The sequence below is a fragment of the Oncorhynchus keta genome, unplaced genomic scaffold, assembly GCF_023373465.1.
Source record: "Oncorhynchus keta strain PuntledgeMale-10-30-2019 unplaced genomic scaffold, Oket_V2 Un_scaffold_4360_pilon_pilon, whole genome shotgun sequence".
Classification (NCBI taxonomy): domain Eukaryota; kingdom Metazoa; phylum Chordata; class Actinopteri; order Salmoniformes; family Salmonidae; genus Oncorhynchus; species Oncorhynchus keta.
The window spans coordinates 33,610-55,000 of NW_026290942.1; the positions used below are offsets into that span (position 1 = coordinate 33,610).

Sequence of the window (21,391 nt, forward strand, 5' to 3'; positions counted from 1 at the left end):
CTGTTAATGGGTTTGATCTAGTCTGTTATCAGTAGAGTGAAGTCTTGGCTGTTAATGGGTTTGTTCTCAGCTGTAAATGAAAGTAGACAGACAACAGAGCTGCATGCTGGTGCAGGGTGACTATAGCAGCCTGTAGGGCCGGTGGTCAGCTCACAGTGGTTTCCTGTAAGGATCAGGATGCAGAGTGACTATAAACACACACTTACACCCCTCTCCATTGTTGTAGACACACACACTTACACCCCTCTCCATTGTTGTAGACACAACACACTTACACCCCTCTCTATTGTTGTAGACACAACACACACTTACACCCCTCTCCATTGTTGTAGACACAACACACTTACACCCCTCTCCATTGTTGTAGACACAACACACTTACACCCCTCTCCATTGTTGTAGACACAACACACTTACACCCCTCTCCATTGTTGTAGACACAACACACTTACACCCCTCTCCATTGTTGTAGACACAACACACTTACACCCCTCTCCATTGTTGTAGACACAACACACACTTACACCCCTCTCTATTGTTGTAGACACAACACACACTTACACCCCTCTCTATTGTTGTAGACACAAGACACTTACACCCCTCTCCATTGTTGTAGACACAACACACACTTACACCCCTCTCCATTGTTGTAGACACAACACACACTTACACCCCTCTCCATTGTTGTAGACACAACACACACTTACACCCCTCTCCATTGTTGTAGACACAACACACACTTACACCCCTCTCCATTGTTGTAGACACAACACACACTTACACCCCTCTCCATTGTTGTAGACACAACACACACTTACACCCCTCTCCATTGTTGTAGACACAAGACACTTACACCCCTCTCCATTGTTGTAGACGAGGCCAAAACAGAACCACATGATAATGAACACACAAACCTCCAGGGCAATTCATTAAAATGTGATTCTGGGTTTTTTATTTTAGGATACATAAAGAGGATGCTTCATAGACAACAATAATTAAGAGATCTGCAATAACCTTTAACCTCACGGAACAATGTAAACAAACATAGCAATGCTTCTACTGTTGTTAAGGGTTAACAGGAAATCAGCTCTCTATACAATACTGATTGGGCTGGTTAACAAGACAGGTGTCATCATCACTGTCATCGTCATCATTACTGTTATCATCATCATCACCATCACTGTCATCATCATCATCACTGTCATCATCATCATCATCATGGCCATATTATAAAGCTTCTACAGTGCTGATGCTGAAGCCGTCTCCTTGGTGCTACTGCTGCTATCTCTACCCGTTCGTAACATTTAAAAAACAACCATCACTGTCATCATCACCACTGTTATCATCATCACCACTGTTATCATCATCATCACCACTGTTATCATCATCATCACTGTCATCATCACCACTGTTATCATCATCATCATCACTGTTATCATCATCATCATGGCCATATTAAAACGCTTCTACAGTGCTGATGCTGAAGCCGTCTCCTTGGTGCTACTGCTGCTATCTACCTGTTCATAACATTTAAAAAAACAACAAACAGGCATTCAGAACAACGTCGACACCTTGTGCTGTACATCAATAATGAGTCGGTTCCCGTGGAAACCGGATGAATATGGCAAGATGCACTCTAATACGACTATAATACATCTTTTTATATTAGCGGTCCTGACTGCAAAAAAAAAAACCTGCCTTCAATTTAAACATGGGTATATCTGTAGGTAAGTATGGTTATGTGTTCATAAGTAGGGGTTTAAAATAGACTGTTAGCCCTGACGGACAGAGAGTCTGGAACCCAGTTCTTCATTCCTTCAACCCCAAAGGAAGTTCAGGAACAACAACATGCAGGACACACTACATCATCTAATATAATATTCTTCCTTCACAAAATCCCAAATGTCTGACTTGGATTTATCTCAACCCCAAAAAGGAAACACAATAGTTCTGTTTAAAAAAGAGCTAGGACACTCAGAGGACATCTCAAGGGTCAGGGGTTAAAAATCGGTGTGCGTCGGCCATTTTGTATCATTACAACCTGGTTTAGGTTAGCTTGCTGATAACCACTCCTGTTAGGTGTGTTTGTTCTGAAATATCTCGCTGTGCCTTCATCTGTTAGGGAGTCGGAGGGTTTGTGTGATATGACCTAAAATAAGAGTTATGTTTTGTGCTTGTGCCTTTTTGCAGGCGTATCATTATGGACATGAGGAATGCTAGGACTGCCACGTGAGCAATGGGACAAATTCAAGTGTGTGTGTTTGAGTATGTGTAAAGGGATACTTTGGGATTGTGGCAGTGAGGCCCTTTATCTACTTCCCCAGAGTCAGATAAACTCCTGGATACCAGTTTTATGTCTCTGTGTCCAGGTTGAAGGAAGTTAGAGGTAGTTTCACGAGCCAACGTTTCCAGTCATTGCGCTAATGCTAGTTAGCAATTGCGCTAGCGCTAGTTAGCAATTGCGCTAGCGCTAGTTAGCAATTGCGCTAGCGCTAGTTAGCAATTGCGCTAGCGCTAGTTAGCAATTGCGCTAGCGCTAGTTAGCAATTGCGCTAGTGCTAGTTAGCAATTGCGCTAGCGCTAGTTAGCAATTGCGCTAGCGCTAGTTAGCAATTGCGCTAATGTTAGTTAGCATTTGCGCTAGCGCTAGTTAGCAACTTCTTTCAAACAGCACACAGATAACATTAAAAAAATGGTATCCACGAGTATCATCTGACTCTGGGGAAGGAGCAAAAAAAAAAGGTCTTCATTGCCAAAATCCCGTAGCATCCCTTTTAAGTGTATGCGTTACTGTGTGAACCTCTGTTATAGGTTAAGACTCTCGTGCTTCCTCTCTCCTACACCGCGTCCCCAGTTGGTCTCGGCCCTATGTTGGGGTTTTGGCCCAGTCCAGTGTGGACGGACGGGTCCGGGGGCAGCGTTCTAGTTGTGTTCTGCCAGGACGTCGCTGAACACGTTCAGGAACATGTGAACATGGTACTCTTTAAACACCAGAGCAGGACGGAACCGGATGGACCGATCTCCACAGCCACCCAGCAGAACACCTGGGAGACAGACAGAGAAGATGAGAGGTTACACAGGAGATCACCAGCGTGGAGTGTGGATAGGAGTGTGGATAGGAGTGTGGATAGGAGTGTGTATAGGAGTGTGGATTGGAGTGTGGATTGGAGTGTGGATTGGAGTGTGTATAGGAGTGTGTATAGGAGTGTGTATAGGAGTGTGTATAGGAGTGTGTATAGGAGTGTGTATAGGAGTGTGGATAGGAGTGTGGATAGGAGTGTGTATAGGAGTGTATATAGGAGTGTATATAGGAGTGTGGATAGGAGTGTGTATAGGAGTGTGTATAGGAGTGTGTATAGGAGTGTGTATAGGAGTGTGTATAGGAGTGTGTATAGGAGTGTGGATAGGAGTGTGGATAGGAGTGTGTATAGGAGTGTGTATAGGAGTGTGTATAGGAGTGTGGATAGGAGTGTGGATAGGAGTGTGTATAGGAGTGTGTATAGGAGTGTGTATAGGAGTGTGGATAGGAGTGTGTATAGGAGTGTGTATAGGAGTGTGTATAGGAGTGTATATAGGAGTGTATATAGGAGTGTATATAGGAGTGTGTATAGGAGTGTGGATAGGAGTGTGTACGCAGGTTTTCTATCTATCTGTCCATCCATATCTGTGTGTGTGGGTTGTGTGTTTGTACACAGGCGTATCCCTATCAATCCATCTGTGTGTGTGTGTGTGTGTGTGTGTGTGTGTGTGTGTGTGTGTGTGTGTGTGTGTGTGTGTGTAGTGTGTCTTACCCTTGTCCCGGGCTTTGAGGAGGATGCTGTTGCGTGTGACGTCATCACGGATGTCGATGGCACAGAATGTCCCCTGTCCCCGAGCACTGCTCAACAGGTTAGGGTACTGGTCCTGAAGGAGAGGTACAGACGTTAGGATGCACACACAACGTCTCTGGTCTCTGGTACCTGTAGTTGGTAGAGTCTCTGGTACCTGTAGTTGGTAGAGTCTCTGTCTCTAGTACCTGTAGTTGGTAGAGTCTCTGGTACCTGTAGTTGGTAGAGTCTCTGTCTCTAGTACCTGTAGTTGGTAGAGTCTCTGGTACCTGTAGTTGGTAGAGTCTCTAGTACCTGTAGTTGGTAGAGTCTCTGTCTCTGGTACCTGTAGTTGGTAGAGTCTCTGGTACCTGTAGTTGGTAGAGTCTCTAGTACCTGTAGTTGGTAGAGTCTCTGTCTCTAGTACCTGTAGTTGGTAGAGTCTCTGGTACCTGTAGTTGGTAGAGTCTCTAGTACCTGTAGTTGGTAGAGTCTCTGTCTCTGGTACCTGTAGTTGGTAGAGTCTCTGGTACCTGTAGTTGGTAGAGTCTCTAGTACCTGTAGTTGGTAGAGTCTCTAGTACCTGTAGTTGGTAGAGTCTCTGGTACCTGTAGTTGGTAGAGTCTCTGTCTCTAGTACCTGTAGTTGGTAGAGTCTCTGGTACCTGTAGTTGGTAGAGTCTCTGTCTCTAGTACCTGTAGTTGGTAGAGTCTCTGTCTCTAGTACCTGTAGTTGGTAGAGTCTCTGTCTCTAGTACCTGTAGTTGGTAGAGTCTCTGGTACCTGTAGTTGGTAGAGTCTCTGTCTCTAGTACCTGTAGTTGGTAGAGTCTCTAGTACCTGTAGTTGGTAGAGTCCCTGTAGCAGAGTCTTTCCAGAGCGGGTCACCTCCTCCAGAAGGTTCTCTCTGCGGATCACGTTCAGAACCTCAGCCAGGAACAGGTTCTTAGACGGGTCACCCATCCAGGTGTTAAAGATACGGTAGGCCTGGGAAAGAAGACACACACAGCCATAATAAGGCTATACATTCTACATGCAAACAAAGTGTGTGTGTCGGTGTCCTGTGTGTACCTTATACGCCTGTGTGTGTGTGTGTCCTGTGTGTGTGTGTATGTCTGTGTCCTGTGTGTACCTTATACGCCTGTGTGTGTGTGTCTGTGTCCTGTGTGTACCTTATACGCCTGTGTGTGTGTGTGTGTGTGTGTCCTGTGTGTACCTTATACGCCTGTGTGTGTGTGTATGGCTGTGTCCTGTGTGTACCTTATACGCCTGTGTGTGTCCTGTGTGTGTGTGTGTGTGTGTGTGTGTGTGTGTGTGTGTTACCTTGTCTGCCTGCAGCTCGTCTTTATGGTAAAAACCTCCAGTGAGCATCTTCTTGCTGAAGGAGACGATGTCAGCAGGGTCGTCCATCCCCAGTGTTCATGAGCCCAGAACTTCCCCGTAGCTCCTCCCCTGTCTGCACCTCATCCACATGGAACGCACTGCCATGCTGAGAGAGGAGGGGGGGAAGATGTTTCAGTGTCGCCCCAGACTACCACGTGTTAGGACTGGGGGCGATATGACGATATATAACGTGGAACCCTCCCTCCCTCCCTCCCCAGACTACCTTGTGTATGACTCTCCCCCTCCACACTCTCCCCCTCCCTCTCCCCAGACTACCTTGTGAATGACTCTCCCCCTCCACACTCTCCCCCTCCCTCTCCCCAGACTACCTTGTGTATGACTCTCCCCCCTCCCTCCCCTCCCTCCCTCCCCCTCCACACTCTCCCTCCCTCCCTCCCCCAGACTCCCTCTCCCCAGACTACCTTGTGTATGACCCCCCCTCCCCCTCCCTAGCCAACCTTGCGTGCGATGTTCCGTAGCTTCTTGAAGAAGTCTGGTGTTGCGTGGTTGTCTCCTCCCTCAGCCTGGATGGGTTCTATCACTATCCCAGCCACCGGCCGGCCCTTCTGACGCCACTGCACTATCAGGTCCTCTACCTGGTACACAGACACAGGCACGCACACACACACACACACGCACACAGACGCACACACACACAGTAGCATAATCATGTGTCTATTTCTCCATTTACAGTAGTATAATCAGTTCAGATTTGTTTATGGGCTGGTATTACATGCTTTTAAAATAGCACTTTCAGTTTGAATGGGAATACGGGGAAGATTGGTAGATTCTCAGGAAAATATTAAATACACACACACACACAAAACACACACACACACACACACACACACACACACACACCTCCTCCAGGCAGCGGGCCTCTTCCTGTGCGTTCTCCCGTGTGAACTCCTCCAGAGGGTACTTCAGTTTAGGGAAGGGAGCGATCGGCCAATCAAATGACGGCACATCCAGCTTGTGGATGGCCTTGAGTGCGTCGTTGCCAAGCAACCTGAAAACAGATCAGACACCGTGAGTTGTTGTTCTAAAGGAGTGGGAGGAGTCCTACCCTCGTTCGAGCATCCTGATCTGGCGAGCTTTACATTCTGTTACGCTACCGCAAAACTAAATGAGAGCGCAGGATAGTGGCTCTCTAAATGAGAGCGCAGGATGGTGGCTCTCTAAATGAGAGCGCAGGATGGTGGCTCTCTAAATGAGAGCGCAGGATGGTGGCTCTCTAAATGAGAGCGCAGGATGGTGGCTCTCTAAATGAGAGCGCAGGATGGTGGCTCTCTAAATGAGAGCGCAGGATGGTGGCTCTCTAAATGAGAGCGCAGGATGGTGGCTCTCTAAATGAGAGCGCAGGATGGTGGATCTTAACTGACTTGTCTAGTTAAATAAAGGTTCAATGAAAAAATATTTTAAAAATCAGGGAAGTCCTCAGGATGGTGGATCAGGAAGTCCTCAGGACGGTGGATCAGGAAGTCCTCAGGACGGTGGATCAGGAAGTCCTCAGGACGGTGGATCAGGAAGTCCTCAGGACGGTGGATCAGGAAGTCCTCAGGACGGTGGATCAGGAAGTCCTCAGGATGGTGGATCAGGAAGTCCTCAGGATGGTGGATCAGGAAGTCTTCAGGATGGTGGATCAGGAAGTCCTCAGGATGGTGGATCAGGAAGTCCTCAGGATGGTGGATCAGGAAGTCCTCAGGATGGTGGATCAGGAAGTCCTCAGGATGGTGGATCAGGAAGTCCTCAGAATGGTGGATCAGGAAGTCCTCAGGATGGTGGATCAGGAAGTCCTCAGGATGGTGGATCAGGAAGTCCTCAGGATGGTGGATCAGGAAGTCCTCGGAATGATGGATCAGGAAGTCCTCGGAATGGTGGATCAGGAAGTCCTCAGGATGGTGGATCAGGAAGTCCTCAGGACGGTGGATCAGGAAGTCCTCAGGACGGTGGATCAGGAAGTCCTCAGGACGGTGGATCAGGAAGTCCTCAGGATGGTGGATCAGGATAGGGCAATCCTCAGGATGGTGGATCAGGAAGTCCTCAGGATGGTGGATCAGGATAGGGCAATCCTCAGGATGGTGAATCAGGATAGAGCAGTCCTCAGGATGGTGGATCAGGAAGTCCTCAGGATGGTGGATCAGGATAGGGCAATCCGCAGGATGGTGGATCAGGATAGGGCAATCCGCAGGATGGTGGATCAGGAAGTCCTCAGGATGGTGGATCAGGAAGTCCTCAGGACGGTGGATCAGGAAGTCCTCAGGACGGTGGATCAGGAAGTCCTCAGGACGGTGGATCAGGAAGTCCTCAGGACGGTGGATCAGGAAGTCCTCAGGATGGTGGATCAGGAAGTCCTCAGGATGGTGGATCAGGAAGTCCTCAGGATGGTGGATCAGGAAGTCCTCAGGATGGTGGATCAGGAAGTCCTCAGGATGGTGGATCAGGAAGTCCTCAGGATGGTGGATCAGGAAGTCCTCAGGATGGTGGATCAGGAAGTCCTCAGGATGGTGGATCAGGAAGTCCTCGGAATGGTGGATCAGGAAGTCCTCAGAATGGTGGATCAGGAAGTCCTCGGAATGATGGATCAGGAAGTCCTCAGGATGGTGGATCAGGAAGTCCTCAGGATGGTGGATCAGGATAGAGCAGTCCTCGGAATGGTGGATCAGGAAGTCCTCAGGATGGTGGATCAGGAAGTCCTCGGAATGGTGGATCAGGAAGTCCTCAGGATGGTGGATCAGGAAGTCCTCAGGATGGTGGATCAGGATAGGGCAATCCTCAGGATGGTGAATCAGGATAGAGCAGTCCTCAGGATGGTGGATCAGGAAGTCCTCAGGATGGTGGATCAGGATAGGGCAATCCGCAGGATGGTGGATCAGGATAGGGCAATCCGCAGGATGGTGGATCAGGAAGTCCTCAGGACGGTGGATCAGGAAGTCCTCAGGACGGTGGATCAGGAAGTCCTCAGGACGGTGGATCAGGAAGTCCTCAGGACGGTGGATCAGGAAGTCCTCAGGATGGTGGATCAGGAAGTCCTCAGGATGGTGGATCAGGAAGTCCTCAGGATGGTGGATCAGGAAGTCCTCAGGATGGTGGATCAGGAAGTCCTCAGGATGGTGGATCAGGAAGTCCTCAGGATGGTGGATCAGGAAGTCCTCAGGATGGTGGATCAGGAAGTCCTCAGGATGGTGGATCAGGATAGAGCAGTCCTCGGAATGGTGGATCAGGAAGTCCTCAGGATGGTGGATCGGGAAGTCCTCGGAATGATGGATCAGGAAGTCCTCAGGATGGTGGATCAGGAAGTCCTCAGGATGGTGGATCAGGATAGAGCAGTCCTCGGAATGGTGGATCAGGAAGTCCTCAGGATGGTGGATCAGGAAGTCCTCGGAATGGTGGATCAGGAAGTCCTCAGGATGGTGGATCAGGAAGTCCTCAGGACGGTGGATCAGGAAGTCCTCAGGACGGTGGATCAGGAAGTCCTCAGGACGGTGTATCAGGAAGTCCTCAGGACGGTGGATCAGGAAGTCCTCAGGATGGTGGATCAGGATAGGGCAATCCTCAGGATGGTGGATCAGGAAGTCCTCAGGATGGTGGATCAGGATAGGGCAATCCTCAGGATGGTGAATCAGGATAGAGCAGTCCTCAGGATGGTGGATCAGGATAGGGCAGTCCTCAGGATGGTGGATCAGGATAGGGCAGTCCTCAGGATGGTGGATCAGGATAGAGCAGTCCTCAGGATGGTGGATCAGGAAGTCCTCAGGATGGTGGATCAGGATAGGGCAATCCGCAGGATGGTGGATCAGGATAGGGCAATCCGCAGGATGGTGGATCAGGAAGTCCTCAGGATGGTGGATCAGGAAGTCCTCAGGATGGTGGATCAGGATAGGGCAATCCGCAGGATGGTGGATCAGGATAGGGAAGTCCTCAGGATGGTGGATCAGGATAGGGCAATCCTCAGGATGGTGGATCAGGAAGTCCTCAGGATGGTGGATCAGGATAGGGAAGTCCTCAGGATGGTGGATCAGGATAGGGCAATCCTCAGGATGGTGGATCAGGATAGGGCAATCCTCAGGATGGTGGATCAGGATAGGGCAGTCCTCAGGATGGTGGATCAGGATAGGGCAATCCTCAGGATGGTGGATCAGGATAGGGCAGTCCTCAGGATGGTGGATCAGGATAGGGCAGTCCTCAGGATGGTGGATCAGGATAGGGCAGTCCTCAGGATGGTGGATCAGGATAGGGCAGTCCTCAGGATGGTGGATCAGGATAGGGCAATCCTCAGGATGGTGGATCAGGATAGGGCAATCCTCAGAATGGTGGATCAGGATAGGGCAGTCCTCAGGATGGTGGATCAGGATAGGGCAGTCCTCAGAATGGTGGTTCTTTGGCTACCCAGCCGGTCTTCATTGAAGTCGCCCGCCAGCATGACAGAATGTGCACCAAACTCTGTCATTTTGGATTTCAGTGTCTAGGTCTGTAAAACAGCTCCTACGAGCAGCTTCTGGGAGTGTAAGGTGACCAGAAGCCATGTCTTTTAGGTCTTTGTGTGTCTCACGGTGGATGGGCGATTTCTTCCAACCAATACACTGCAAAGCCACCTCCTGATGAGGCAGGTCTGTTACGTTACTTTCATTCAACAATAAGATGTGATATTTAACCTTTACTGACCCATTGTTCTGCCATGAAATCCACCCATAAACGACAGGATGCTGAAGTCTGGACAGCCAGGACTCTGAGAGAGAGAGAGAACAAGGGAGAGAGGAGAGGTGGGAGAGAGGAGAGGGGGGGAGAGCGAACAAGGGAGAGGAGAGGGGGGAGAGAGAATAAGGGAGAGAGGAGAGGGGAGAGAATGAGGGAGAGAGGAGAGGGGGAGAGAGGAGAGGGGGGAGAGAGGAGAGGGAGAGAGAAGAGGGGGAGAGAGAAGAGGGGGAGAGATAATAAGGGAGAGAGGAGAGGGGAGAGAATGAGGGAGAGAGGAGAGGAGAGGGGGAGAGAGGAGAGGGGGAGAGAGGAGAGGGAGAGAGCGAACAAGGGAGAGGAGAGGGGGGAGAGATAATAAGGGAGAGAGGAGAGGGGAGAGAATGAGGGAGAGAGGAGAGGAGGGAGAGAGGAGAGGGAGAGAGGAGAGGGGGGAGAGAGAACAGGGGAGAGGAGAGGGGGAGAGAGGAGGAGAGAGGGGGGGGGAGAGAGAGAGGTGGGGGGAGAGGGGGAGGGGGAGGAGAGGGAGAGAGGAGAGGAGAGGGGGGAGAGAGAACAAGGGAGAGGAGAGGGGGAGAGAGAATGAGGGAGAGGAGAGGGGGGAGAGAGAATGAGGGAGAGAGGATGGAGAACAAGAGAGAGAGGAGAGGGGGGAGAGAACAAGAGAGAGGAGAGGGGAGAGAACAAGGGAGAGATGAGAGGGGGGAGAGAACAAGAGAGAGAGGAGAGGGGGGAGAGAACAAGGGAGAGAGGAGAGGGGGGAGAGGAGAGGGGGAGAGAGAACAAGGGAGAGAGGAAAGGGGGAGAGAGAACAAGTCAGAGAGGAGAGGGGGGAGAGAGAACAAGTCAGAGAGGAGAGGGGGAGAGAGAACAAGGGAGAGAGGAGAGGGGGGAGAGAGAACAAGGGAGAGAGGAGAGGGGGAGAGAGAACAAGGGAGAGAGGAGAGGGGGGAGAGAGAAAGAGGCAGAATTAGAGCGTGAGAGAGTGTTTTTAGTGTGGCTACTAAAGAATAGTCAAGAGAAACGTGATGATGAACACCGGTCATAGCCTTCTCTGATTCTCCACATCTTACACACACACACACACACACACACACACACACACACACACACACACACACACACACACACACACACACACACACCAGATTATACTGCCCCTCATCCCCTCAGTTCATCCACTGCCCCTCATCCCCTCAGTTCATCCACTGCCCCTCATCCCCTCAGTTCATCCACTGCCCCTCATCCCCTCAGTTCATCCACTGCCCCTCATCCCCTCAGTTCATACACTGCCCCTCATCCCCTCCTTCACCAATACATTTGTAAAACCTGGACTATAAATGTTTCCTTCCTGTATTATACTGATGTACTGATGTTTATTCTACTGGGACATTTACTTTATGTTCCTGTTCGTATCTTTTAAAAGTTCTTATTGTTGTTGCATTGTCCAGAAGGAACCTGCCAGTCAGCATTTGATTGGACGACGTGCACCATGTGTATCCCGTCCTGACCAATGAAACAGATTTCACCCACCTGGTTGATCATACAGGAGCTCATGTCTTCATCAGAGGGGTTGTTGTGGCCTCTCTCCTTATTCTGAGACAGGCAGACAGGCAGACAGGCAGGCAGACAGGCAGGCAGACAGGCAGGCAGACAGGCAGACAGACAGACAGGCAGACAGACAGACAGACAGACAGACAGACAGACAATATACTATGTTTCACCAGACAGGTCCAGTTGTAGGCAGGACAGTACAGACAGACAGACAGACAATATACTATGTTTTCCAGTTGTAAACAGTACATTTTGTAAATATATTGACTATATAACGTGGATTGTCTCAGCTGAACGTGGTAGAGTTTCATATATATTCTATATATATTCTGCTTACATTGAGTAGATATTGTATATAAATATATACACCGAGTGCACAAAACATTAAGAACACCTTCCTAATATTGAGTTGCCCCTCCTTTTGCCCTCGGAACAGTCTCAATTCATTGGGGTTTGGACTCTACAAAGTGTCAATTTGTCGGGGCATTGGACTCTACAAGGTGTTGAAAGTGTTCCACAGGGATGCTGGCCCATGTTGACTCTACAAGGTGTTGAAAGCGTTCCACAGGGATGCTGGCCCATGTTGACTCTACAAGGTGTTGAAAGCGTTCCACAGGGATGCTGGCCCATGTTGACTCTACAAGGTGTTGAAAGCGTTCCACAGGGATGCTGGCCCATGTTGACTCTATAAGGTGTTGAAAGCGTGAAAAACCACAGGGATGCTGGCCCATGTTGACTCTTCAAGGTGTTGGCGTGCCCACAGGGATGCTGGCCCATGTTGACTCTTCAAGGTGTTGAAAGCGTTCCACAGGGATGCTGGCCCATGTTGACTCTTCAAGGTGTTGAAAGCGTTCCACAGGGATGCTGGCCCATGTTGACTCTTCAAGGTGTTGAAAGCGTTCCACAGGGATGCTGGCCCATGTTGACTCTTCAAGGTGTTGAAAGTGTTCCACAGGGATGCTGGCCCATGTTGACTCTACAAGGTGTTGAAAGCGTTCCACAGGGATGCTGGCCCATGTTGACTCTACAAGGTGTTGAAAGTGTTCCACAGGGATGCTGGCCCATGTTGACTCTACAAGGTGTTGAACAGCTGTTCACAGGGATGCTGGCCCATGTTGACTCTACAAGGTGTTGAAAGCGTTCCACAGGGATGCTGGCCCATGTTGACTCTTCAAGGTGTTGAAAGCGTTCCACAGGGATGCTGGCCCATGTTGACTCTTCAAGGTGTTGAAAGCGTTCCACAGGGATGCTGGCCCATGTTGACTCTACAAGGTGTTGAAAGCGTTCCACAGGGATGCTGGCCCATGTTGACTCTACAAGGTGTTGAAAGTGTTCCACAGGGATGCTGGCCCATGTTGACTCTACAAGGTGTTGAAAGCGTTCCACAGGGATGCTGGCCCATGTTGACTCCACAAGGTGTTGAAAGCGTTCCACAGGGATGCTGGCCCATGTTGACTCTACAAGGTGCTGAAAGCGTTCCACAGGGATGCTGGCCCATGTTGACTCCAATACTTCCCACAGTTGTGTCCAGTTGGCTGGATGTCCATTGGGTGGTGGACCATTCATGATACACACAGGGAACTGTTGAGTGTGAAAAACCCAGCAGCGTTGCAGTTCTTGACATTCAAACCAGTGTGCCTGACACCTACTACCACACCCCGTTCAAAGGCACTTTGTCTTGCCTTCTGAATAGCACACACAGACAATCCATGTCTCAGTTGTCTCAAGGCTTAAAAATCCTCCTTTAACCAGGTCTCCTCCCCTTCATCTTTAACCTGGTCTCCTCCCCTTCATCTTTAACCAGGTCTCCTCCCCTTCATCTTTAACCTGGTCTCCTCCCCTTCATCTTTAACCTGGTCTCCTCCCCTTCATCTTTAACCTGGTCTCCTCCCCTTCATCTTTAACCAGGTCTCCTCCCCTTCATCTTTAACCAGGTCTCCTCCCCTTCATCTTTAACCAGGTCTCCTCCCCTTCATCTTTAACCTGGTCTCCTCCCCTTAATCTTTAACCTGGTCTCCTCCCCTTCATCTTTAACCTGGTCTCCTCCCCTTCATCTTTAACCAGGTCTCCTCCCTTCATCTTTAACCAGGTCTCCTCCCCTTCATCTTTAACCAGGTCTCCTCCCCTTCATCTTTAACCAGGTCTCCTCCCCTTCATCTTTAACCAGGTCTCCTCCCCTTCATCTTTAACCAGGTCTCCTCCCCTTCATCTTTAACCAGGTCTCCTCCCCTTCATCTTTAACCAGGTCTCCTCCCCTTCATCTTTAACCAGGTCTCCTCCTTCATCTTTAACCAGGTCTCCTCCCTTCATCTTTAACCAGGTCTCCTCCCCTTCATCTTTAACCAGGTCTCCTCCCCTTCATCTTTAACCTGGTCTCCTCCCCTTCATCTTTAACCTGGTCTCCTCCCCTTCATCTTTAACCTGGTCTCTCCCCTTCATCTTTAACCAGGTCTCCTCCCCTTCATCTTTAACCAGGTCTCCTCCCCTTCATCTTTAACCTGGTCTCCTCCCCTTCATCTTTAACCTGGTCTCCTCCCCTTCATCTTTAACCTGGTCTCCTCCCCTTCATCTTTAACCTGGTCTCCTCCCCTTCATCTTTAACCTGGTCTCCTCCCCTTCATCTTTAACCAGGTCTCCTCCCTTCATCTTTAACCAGGTCTCCTCCCCTTCATCTTTAACCAGGTCTCCTCCCCTTCATCTTTAACCAGGTCTCCTCCCCTTCATCTTTAACCAGGTCTCCTCCCCTTCATCTTTAACCAGGTCTCCTCCCCTTCATCTTTAACCAGGTCTCCCCCTTCATCTTTAACCAGGTCTCTCCCCTTCATCTTTAACCAGGTCTCCTCCCCTTCATCTTTAACCAGGTCTCCTCCCCTTCATCTTTAACCAGGTCTCCTCCCCTTCATCTTTAACCTGGTCTCCTCCCCTTCATCTTTAACCTGGTCTCCTCCCCTTCATCTTTAACCTGGTCTCTCCTTCATCTTTAACCAGGTCTCCTCCCCTTCATCTTTAACCAGGTCTCCCCTTCATCTTTAACCTGGTCTCTCCCCTTCATCTTTAACCTGGTCTCCTCCCCTTCATCTTTAACCTGGTCTCCTCCCCTTCATCTTTAACCTGGTCTCCTCCCCTTCATCTTTAACCTGGTCTCCTCCCCTTCATCTTTAACCAGGTCTCCTCCCCTTCATCTTTAACCAGGTCTCCTCCCCTTCATCTTTAACCAGGTCTCCTCCCCTTCATCTTTAACCAGGTCTCCTCCCCTTCATCTGCACTGATTGAAGCGGATTTAACAAAGTGACATCAAAAAGGGATCATAGCTTTCACCTGGATTCACCTCAGTCTATGTCATGTTTAACACCTGGTCAGTCTATGTCATGTTTAACACCTGGTCAGTCTATGTCATGTTTAACACCTGGTCAGTCTATGTAATGTTTAACACCTGGTCAGTCTATGTCATGTATAACACCTGGTCAGTCTATGTCATGTATAACACCTGGTCAGTCTATGTCATGTTTAACACCTGGTCAGTCTATGTCATGTATAACACCTGGTCAGTCTATGTCATGTATAACACCTGGTCAGTCTATGTCATGTTTAACACCTGGTCAGTCTATGTCATGTTTAACACCTGGTCAGTCTATGTCATGTATAACACCTGGTCAGTCTATGTCATGTATAACACCTGGTCAGTCTATGTCATGTATAACACCTGGTCAGTCTATGTCATGTGTGTCATGTTTAACACCTGGTCAGTCTATGTCATGTTTAACACCTGGTCAGTCTATGTCATGTTTAACACCTGGTCAGTCTATGTCATGTTTAACACCTGGTCAGTCTATGTCATGTTTAACACCTGGTCAGTCTATGTCATGTTTAACACCTGGTCAGTCTATGTCATGTTTAACACCTGGTCAGTCTATGTCATGTTTAACACCTGGTCAGTCTATGTCATGTTTAACACCTGGTCAGTCTATGTCATGTTTAACACCTGGTCAGTCTATGTCATGTATAACACCTGGTCAGTCTATGTCATGTATAACACCTGGTCAGTCTATGTCATGTTTAACACCTGGTCAGTCTATGTCATGTTTAACACCTGGTCAGTCTATGTCATGTTTAACACCTGGTCAGTCTATGTCATGTTTAACACCTGGTCAGTCTATGTCATGTTTAACACCTGGTCAGTCTATGTCATGTTTAACACCTGGTCAGTCTATGTAATGTTTAACACCTGGTCAGTCTATGTAATGTATAACACCTGGTCAGTCTATGTAATGTATAACACCTGGTCAGTCTATGTCATGTATAACACCTGGTCAGTCTATGTCATGTTTAACACCTGGTCAGTCTATGTCATGTTTAACACCTGGTCAGTCTATGTCATGTTTAACACCTGGTCAGTCTATGTCATGTTTAACACCTGGTCAGTCTATGTCATGTTTAACACCTGGTCAGTCTATGTCATGTTTAACACCTGGTCAGTCTATGTCATGTTTAACACCTGGTCAGTCTATGTCATGTTTAACACCTGGTCAGTCTATGTCATGTTTAACACCTGGTCAGTCTATGTCATGTTTAACACCTGGTCAGTCTATGTCATGTTTAACACCTGGTCAGTCTATGTCATGTTTAACACCTGGTCAGTCTATGTCATGTTTAACACCTGGTCAGTCTATGTCATGTTTAACACCTGGTCAGTCTATGTCATGTTTAACACCTGGTCAGTCTATGTCATGTTTAAACACTTTGTGACATCGGCTGAGCTTTAGAAATATATTTGATTGAAAGAGCAGGTGTTCTTAATGTTTTGTAGACTCAGTGTGTGTGTACTCACTCTGTACCAGATGAACATGGCTTTATATGCATTCTCATTGGAGCAGGATCCACAGGCCATGGTCTGAACACGGCTCATACCACTAGGAGCAACCTGGACAGAGGAGAGGGGAAGTGGGGAGGAGAGAGAAGGAGCATTGTGGATGGTATCCAGTCTACAACAGTAGTGGGGTCCAGCTGGAATCACATCACTAGTTAGTTTCTGGTCTATTTAAATGGGGTCCAGCTGGAATCACATCACTAGTTAGTTTCTGGTCTATTTAAATGGGGTCCAGTTGGAATCACATCACTAGTTAGTGTCTGGTATATTTAAATGGGGTCCAGCTGGAATCCATCACTAGATAGTGTCTGGTCTATTTAAATGGGGTCCAGCTGGAATCACATCACTAGATAGTGTCTGGTCTATTTAAATGGGGTCCAGCTGGAATCACATCACTAGTTAGTGTCTGGTCTATTTAAATGGGGTCCAGCTGGAATCACATCACTAGTTAGTGTCTGGTCTATTTAAATGGGGTCCAGTTGGAATCACATCACTAGTTAGTGTCTGGTCTATTTAAATGGGGTCCAGCTGGAATCACATCACTAGTTAGTGTCTGGTCTATTTAAATGGGGTCCAGCTGGAATCACATCACTAGTTAGTGTCTGGTCTATTTAAATGGGGTCCAGCTGGAATCACATCACTAGTTAGTGTCTGGTCTATTTAAATGGGGTCCAGCTGGAATCACATCACTAGTTAGTGTCTGGTCTATTTAAATGGGGTCCAGCTGGAATCACATCACTAGTTAGTGTCTGGTCTATTTAAATGGGGTCCAGCTGGAATCACATCACTAGTTAGTGTCTGGTCTATTTAAATGGGGTCCAGCTGGAATCACATCACTAGTTAGTGTCTGGTCTATTTAAATGGGGTCCAGCTGGAATCACATCACTAGTTAGTGTCTGGTCTATTTAAATGGGGTCCAGCTGGAATCACATCACTAGTTAGTGTCTGGTCTATTTAAATGGGGTCCAGCTGGAATCACATCACTAGTTAGTGTCTGGTCTATTTAAATGGGGTCCAGTTGGAATCACATCACTAGTTAGTGTCTGGTCTATTTAAATGGGGTCCAGCTGGAATCACATCACTAGTTAGTGTCTGGTCTATTTAAATGGGGTCCAGTTGGAATCACATCACTAGTTAGTGTCTGGTCTATTTAAATGGGGTCCAGCTAGTATCCATCACTAGTTAGTGTCTGGTCTATTTAAATGGGGTCCAGCTGGAATCACATCACTAGTTAGTGTCTGGTCTATTTAAATGGGGTCCAGCTGGAATCCATCACTAGTTAGTGTCTGGTCTATTTAAATGGGGTCCAGCTGGAATCACATCACTAGTTAGTGTCTGGTCTATTTAAATGGGGAATCACATCCAGTCTATTTAAATGGAATCACATCACTAGTTAGTGTCTGGTCTATTTAAATGGGGTCCAGCTGGAATCACATCACTAGTTAGTGTCTGGTCTATTTAAATGGGGTCAGTCCATCACTGTTGTGCTGTCTATTTAAATGTCATCACTAGATAGAAGGTCTATTTAAATTTAAGCTGGAATCACATTCTGGAAAGTTCCATTTTGGGTCCATACATCACTAGTTAGTGTCTGGTATATTTAAATGGGGTCCAGCTGGAATCACATCACTAGTTAGTGTCTGGTCTATTTAAATGGGGTCCAGCTGGTTCCATCACTAATGTCTTCTGATTGGTTTTTAAATGGGGTCCAGCTGAGAATCACATCACTAGTTAGGGTCTGGTCTGTTTAAATGGGGCAGCAAGGTATCTCATCACTGAAAGTTAGTGTCTGGTGATTGATCCAGTTGGTATTCTGGTCTATTTAAAGTCATGATCTGAGTGATTGATTTAAATGGGGTCCAGCAGTTATCATCACTAGTTAGTGTCTGGATCTGAGTGATTGATAGTTGGTATTCAGCATCACTAGTTGATCTGGTGATTTAAATGTCCATAGTTGTTAGTGTCTGGTCATTCAGCAGCTGGAATCACATCAGCAGTCATGTCTGATTTGATTGATAGTTGGTATTCAGCAGTCATGATCTGAGTATTTGATTAGTATCCATCACTAGTTAGTGTCTGGTCTATTTTAAATCCAGCTGGAATTCAGGTCAGTTGATCTATTTAAAGTGATCCATCAGTTGTCTATTCATTTAAATGTCATGGATCACATCTGTCTAGTCTATTTAAATTCAGAGTATCCATCTGGTATTCAGTTGGTATTCAGCAGTCATCACTGAGTGATTGGATATTTGGTATTCAGCAGTCATGATCTGAGTGATTGATAATTGGTATTCAGCAGTCATGATCTGAGTGATTGATAGTTGGTATTCAGCAGTCATGATCTGAGTGATTGATAGTTATTTAAATTCAGCAGTCATCACTAGTTAGTGATTGATCTGGTATTCAGCAGTCATGATCTGAGTGATTGATAGTTGGTATTCAGCAGTCACTGATCTGGTGATTTAAATGGGGATCCAGCTGGTATTCATCACTCATGATCTGAGTGATTTAAATGATAGTTGGTATTCAGCAGTCATGATCTGGTGATTAAATGGGGGGGAATCCACATCCTAGTTAGTTGGTATTCAGCAGTCATGATCTGAGTGATTGATAGTTGGTATTCAGCAGTCATGATCTGAGTGATTGATAGTTTAGTGTCAGGTCATGATTTAGTGATTGATAGTTGGAATATTCAGCAGTCATGATCTGAGTGATTGAAATGGGGTCCATCACATTGTCTGGTGATTTAAATGGGGTCCAGTTGGTATCCATCAGCAGTCATGATCTGGTGATTTAGTTGGTATTCAGCAGTCATCCATGATTGATAGTCTGGTCTATTCAGCAGTCATGAAGCCTTATTTACTGTGAAGGACGACTGAAATAGTGGTTCTGCAGAGGTCAACAGCTCTATTTAAATGATGAGATGATGACTGGAATGAAACAATAAAGTAGTGTCAAATTAAACTAATGTCCAATATACACAACAACTGAAATATGTTATTTAAATGGGGTCCAGCTGGAATAAATGAGTGTCTGGTTAGTAAATGTGATCCAGCAGTAATTAACAGTCACTAGTTAGTGTCTGGTCTATTTAAAAAATATATATTCTGTGTATCCATCATAGTGTTGACCCACTGGAATCACATCAAGATAGTGTGTCTATTTAAATCCCTCCCTCCATCACTACATGTCTGGTCTATTTAAATGGGGTCCAGCTCTCCATCACTAGTTAGTGTCTGGTCTATTTAAAACTCCCTCACCTAGTTAGTGTCTGGTCTATTTAAATGGGGTCCAGCTGGTATCCATCACTAGTTAGTGTCTGGTCTATTTAAATGGGGTCCAGCTGGAATCACATCACTAGTTAGTGTCTGGTCTATTTAAATGGGGTCCAGCTGGAATCCATCACTAGTTAGTGTCTGGTCTATTTAAATGGGGTCCCTGGAATCACCTCCTCCCTCCAGCTAGTATCCATCTAGTTAGTGTCTCCCTCCAGCTGGAATCCATAGTGTCTGGTCTATTTAAATGGGGGTCCAGCTAGTATCCATCACTAGTTAGTGTCCCTGGGGTCCAGCTGGAATTTCCTCCCCACCTCCCTCCTGGAATCCATCACCCCCTTAGTGTCTGGTCTATTTAAATGGGGTCCTGCTGGAATCCATCACCTAAACCCCTACCATATTGTTAGTTGGACATCACTTTAAATGAGTGGGGATGGTTGTATCCTGAAAGAGAAAATAAAGACAAATATTACAATTAAAATGTGTCAGTATCCATAGTTACTGGTCATTATAACTAAACCAGTTTGATTTAAATGGAGTCAAAGTGTCTGGTCTACAACATCAACTATTTAGTGTCTGAAGACTGTCCTGGTCTATTTAAATGGGGTCATTGAAACATCTCACTAGTGTTTGAGTGTACTATCAGTCTATTTAAAGACCCAGCATCCATCACTAGATAGCAGTTCCAGTTTCACCACTAGGTCTGGCCATGGGGTCCATGAGAAGATTGAGAACCCCTCAGATCCAGCAGGTCAAGAATTACAAAGAGTCTCAAGCAGTAGAAGTGCTGATCTAGGTATCTGGTCTATTTAAATAGGGTATCCAGCAGTATCCATCACTAGTTAGTGTCTGGGATTTAAATGGCCTCCAGCTAATCCATCACAGGAACTGATCTATTTAAATGGGAACAGATACCCTCCAGCTAAACCATCACTAGGGTAACAGATGACCCTAGTTAACCTCTCCAGTCAGATCTCCCTCCTGGTCCCTAAACCCAACAGTATCCATCCTGCCTGGAATGGGGTACAGGTCAACAGATAGTGTCCTGGAATTCTACAGGAACAGATACCCTCCTGTATCCAACTAGTAGTGTCTGGTCTAACCTCACTAATTTAAAGGAACAGCTAGTATCCATCCTAGTTAGTGTCTGGTCTATTTAAATGGGGTCCAGCTACAGGAATCAGATCACCTCCTGGTCTATTTAAATGGGGTCACAGGATCCACAGATACCCTCCTGGTAACCTATACAGGAACAAATACCCTCCTGGAACCTCACAGGAACAGATAGTGTCCTGGTCTATTTAAATGGGGTCCAGCTGGAATCACAGGAACAGTTCCCCTCCCCCTCCCCCTAAATGGGAACCTCCCTAGTATCAGGAACAGTTAGTGTCCTGGAACCTTTAAATGGGATCCTCCTGGAATCCATCACTAGTTGGGGTCTGGTCTATTTAAATGGGGAGTTGTATCCTGTCTGGTCTATTTAAATGGGGTCCAAACAGCAGGTCCAACAGATCCATCACTAGTTAGTGTCTGGTCTATTCCTGGAATCACTACCGTGTTTGAACTATCTACAGGAACAGCCATACCCTTAGTGTCTGGTCTATTTACAGGAACAGATATCACTCCTGGAACTGGGGTCTACAGGAACAGATGGGGTCCTCCTCCTCACTAGGAAGTGAAACTGGTCTATTTAAATGGGAACAGATACCCTCCTGGAACTATTTACAGGAACAGATGCCCTCCTGGAACCTCTACAGGAACGAGAGAAGTCTACCCTCCTGGAATGACTGATCCAGATATCCTCCTGTTAACA

At 47.2% G+C, this 21,391-nt stretch overlaps 2 long non-coding RNA genes and 1 pseudogene across 10 annotated transcripts; 1 reads left to right on the plus strand and 2 right to left on the minus strand.

Moving 5' to 3' along the window:
* Positions 1–929: 929 nt before the first annotated feature.
* Positions 930–21,391, minus strand: part of LOC127928873 (4-aminobutyrate aminotransferase, mitochondrial-like) — a 70,953-nt pseudogene continuing 50,491 nt past the window's right edge.
* LOC127928878 (uncharacterized) lies at positions 11,848–13,047 on the plus strand. 8 transcript variants are annotated; one of them, XR_008132592.1, is made up of 5 exons: positions 11,848–11,936; positions 11,985–12,128; positions 12,276–12,515; positions 12,661–12,804; positions 12,901–13,047. It is a non-coding gene; the product is annotated as an uncharacterized LOC127928878 (long non-coding RNA). The 8 variants fall into 8 exon arrangements; XR_008132595.1 differs by having other exon boundaries at positions 11,985–12,080; positions 12,228–12,515; XR_008132589.1 differs by having other exon boundaries at positions 11,985–12,080; positions 12,372–12,515.
* Positions 13,302–16,389, minus strand: LOC127928877 (uncharacterized). Of its 2 annotated transcripts, XR_008132587.1 has the most exons (5): positions 15,716–16,389; positions 14,870–15,661; positions 14,496–14,815; positions 13,754–13,857; positions 13,302–13,419 (listed from the first exon to the last, which is right to left on the minus strand). It is a non-coding gene; the product is annotated as an uncharacterized LOC127928877 (long non-coding RNA). The 2 variants fall into 2 exon arrangements; XR_008132588.1 differs by having other exon boundaries at positions 14,496–15,499; positions 15,716–16,388.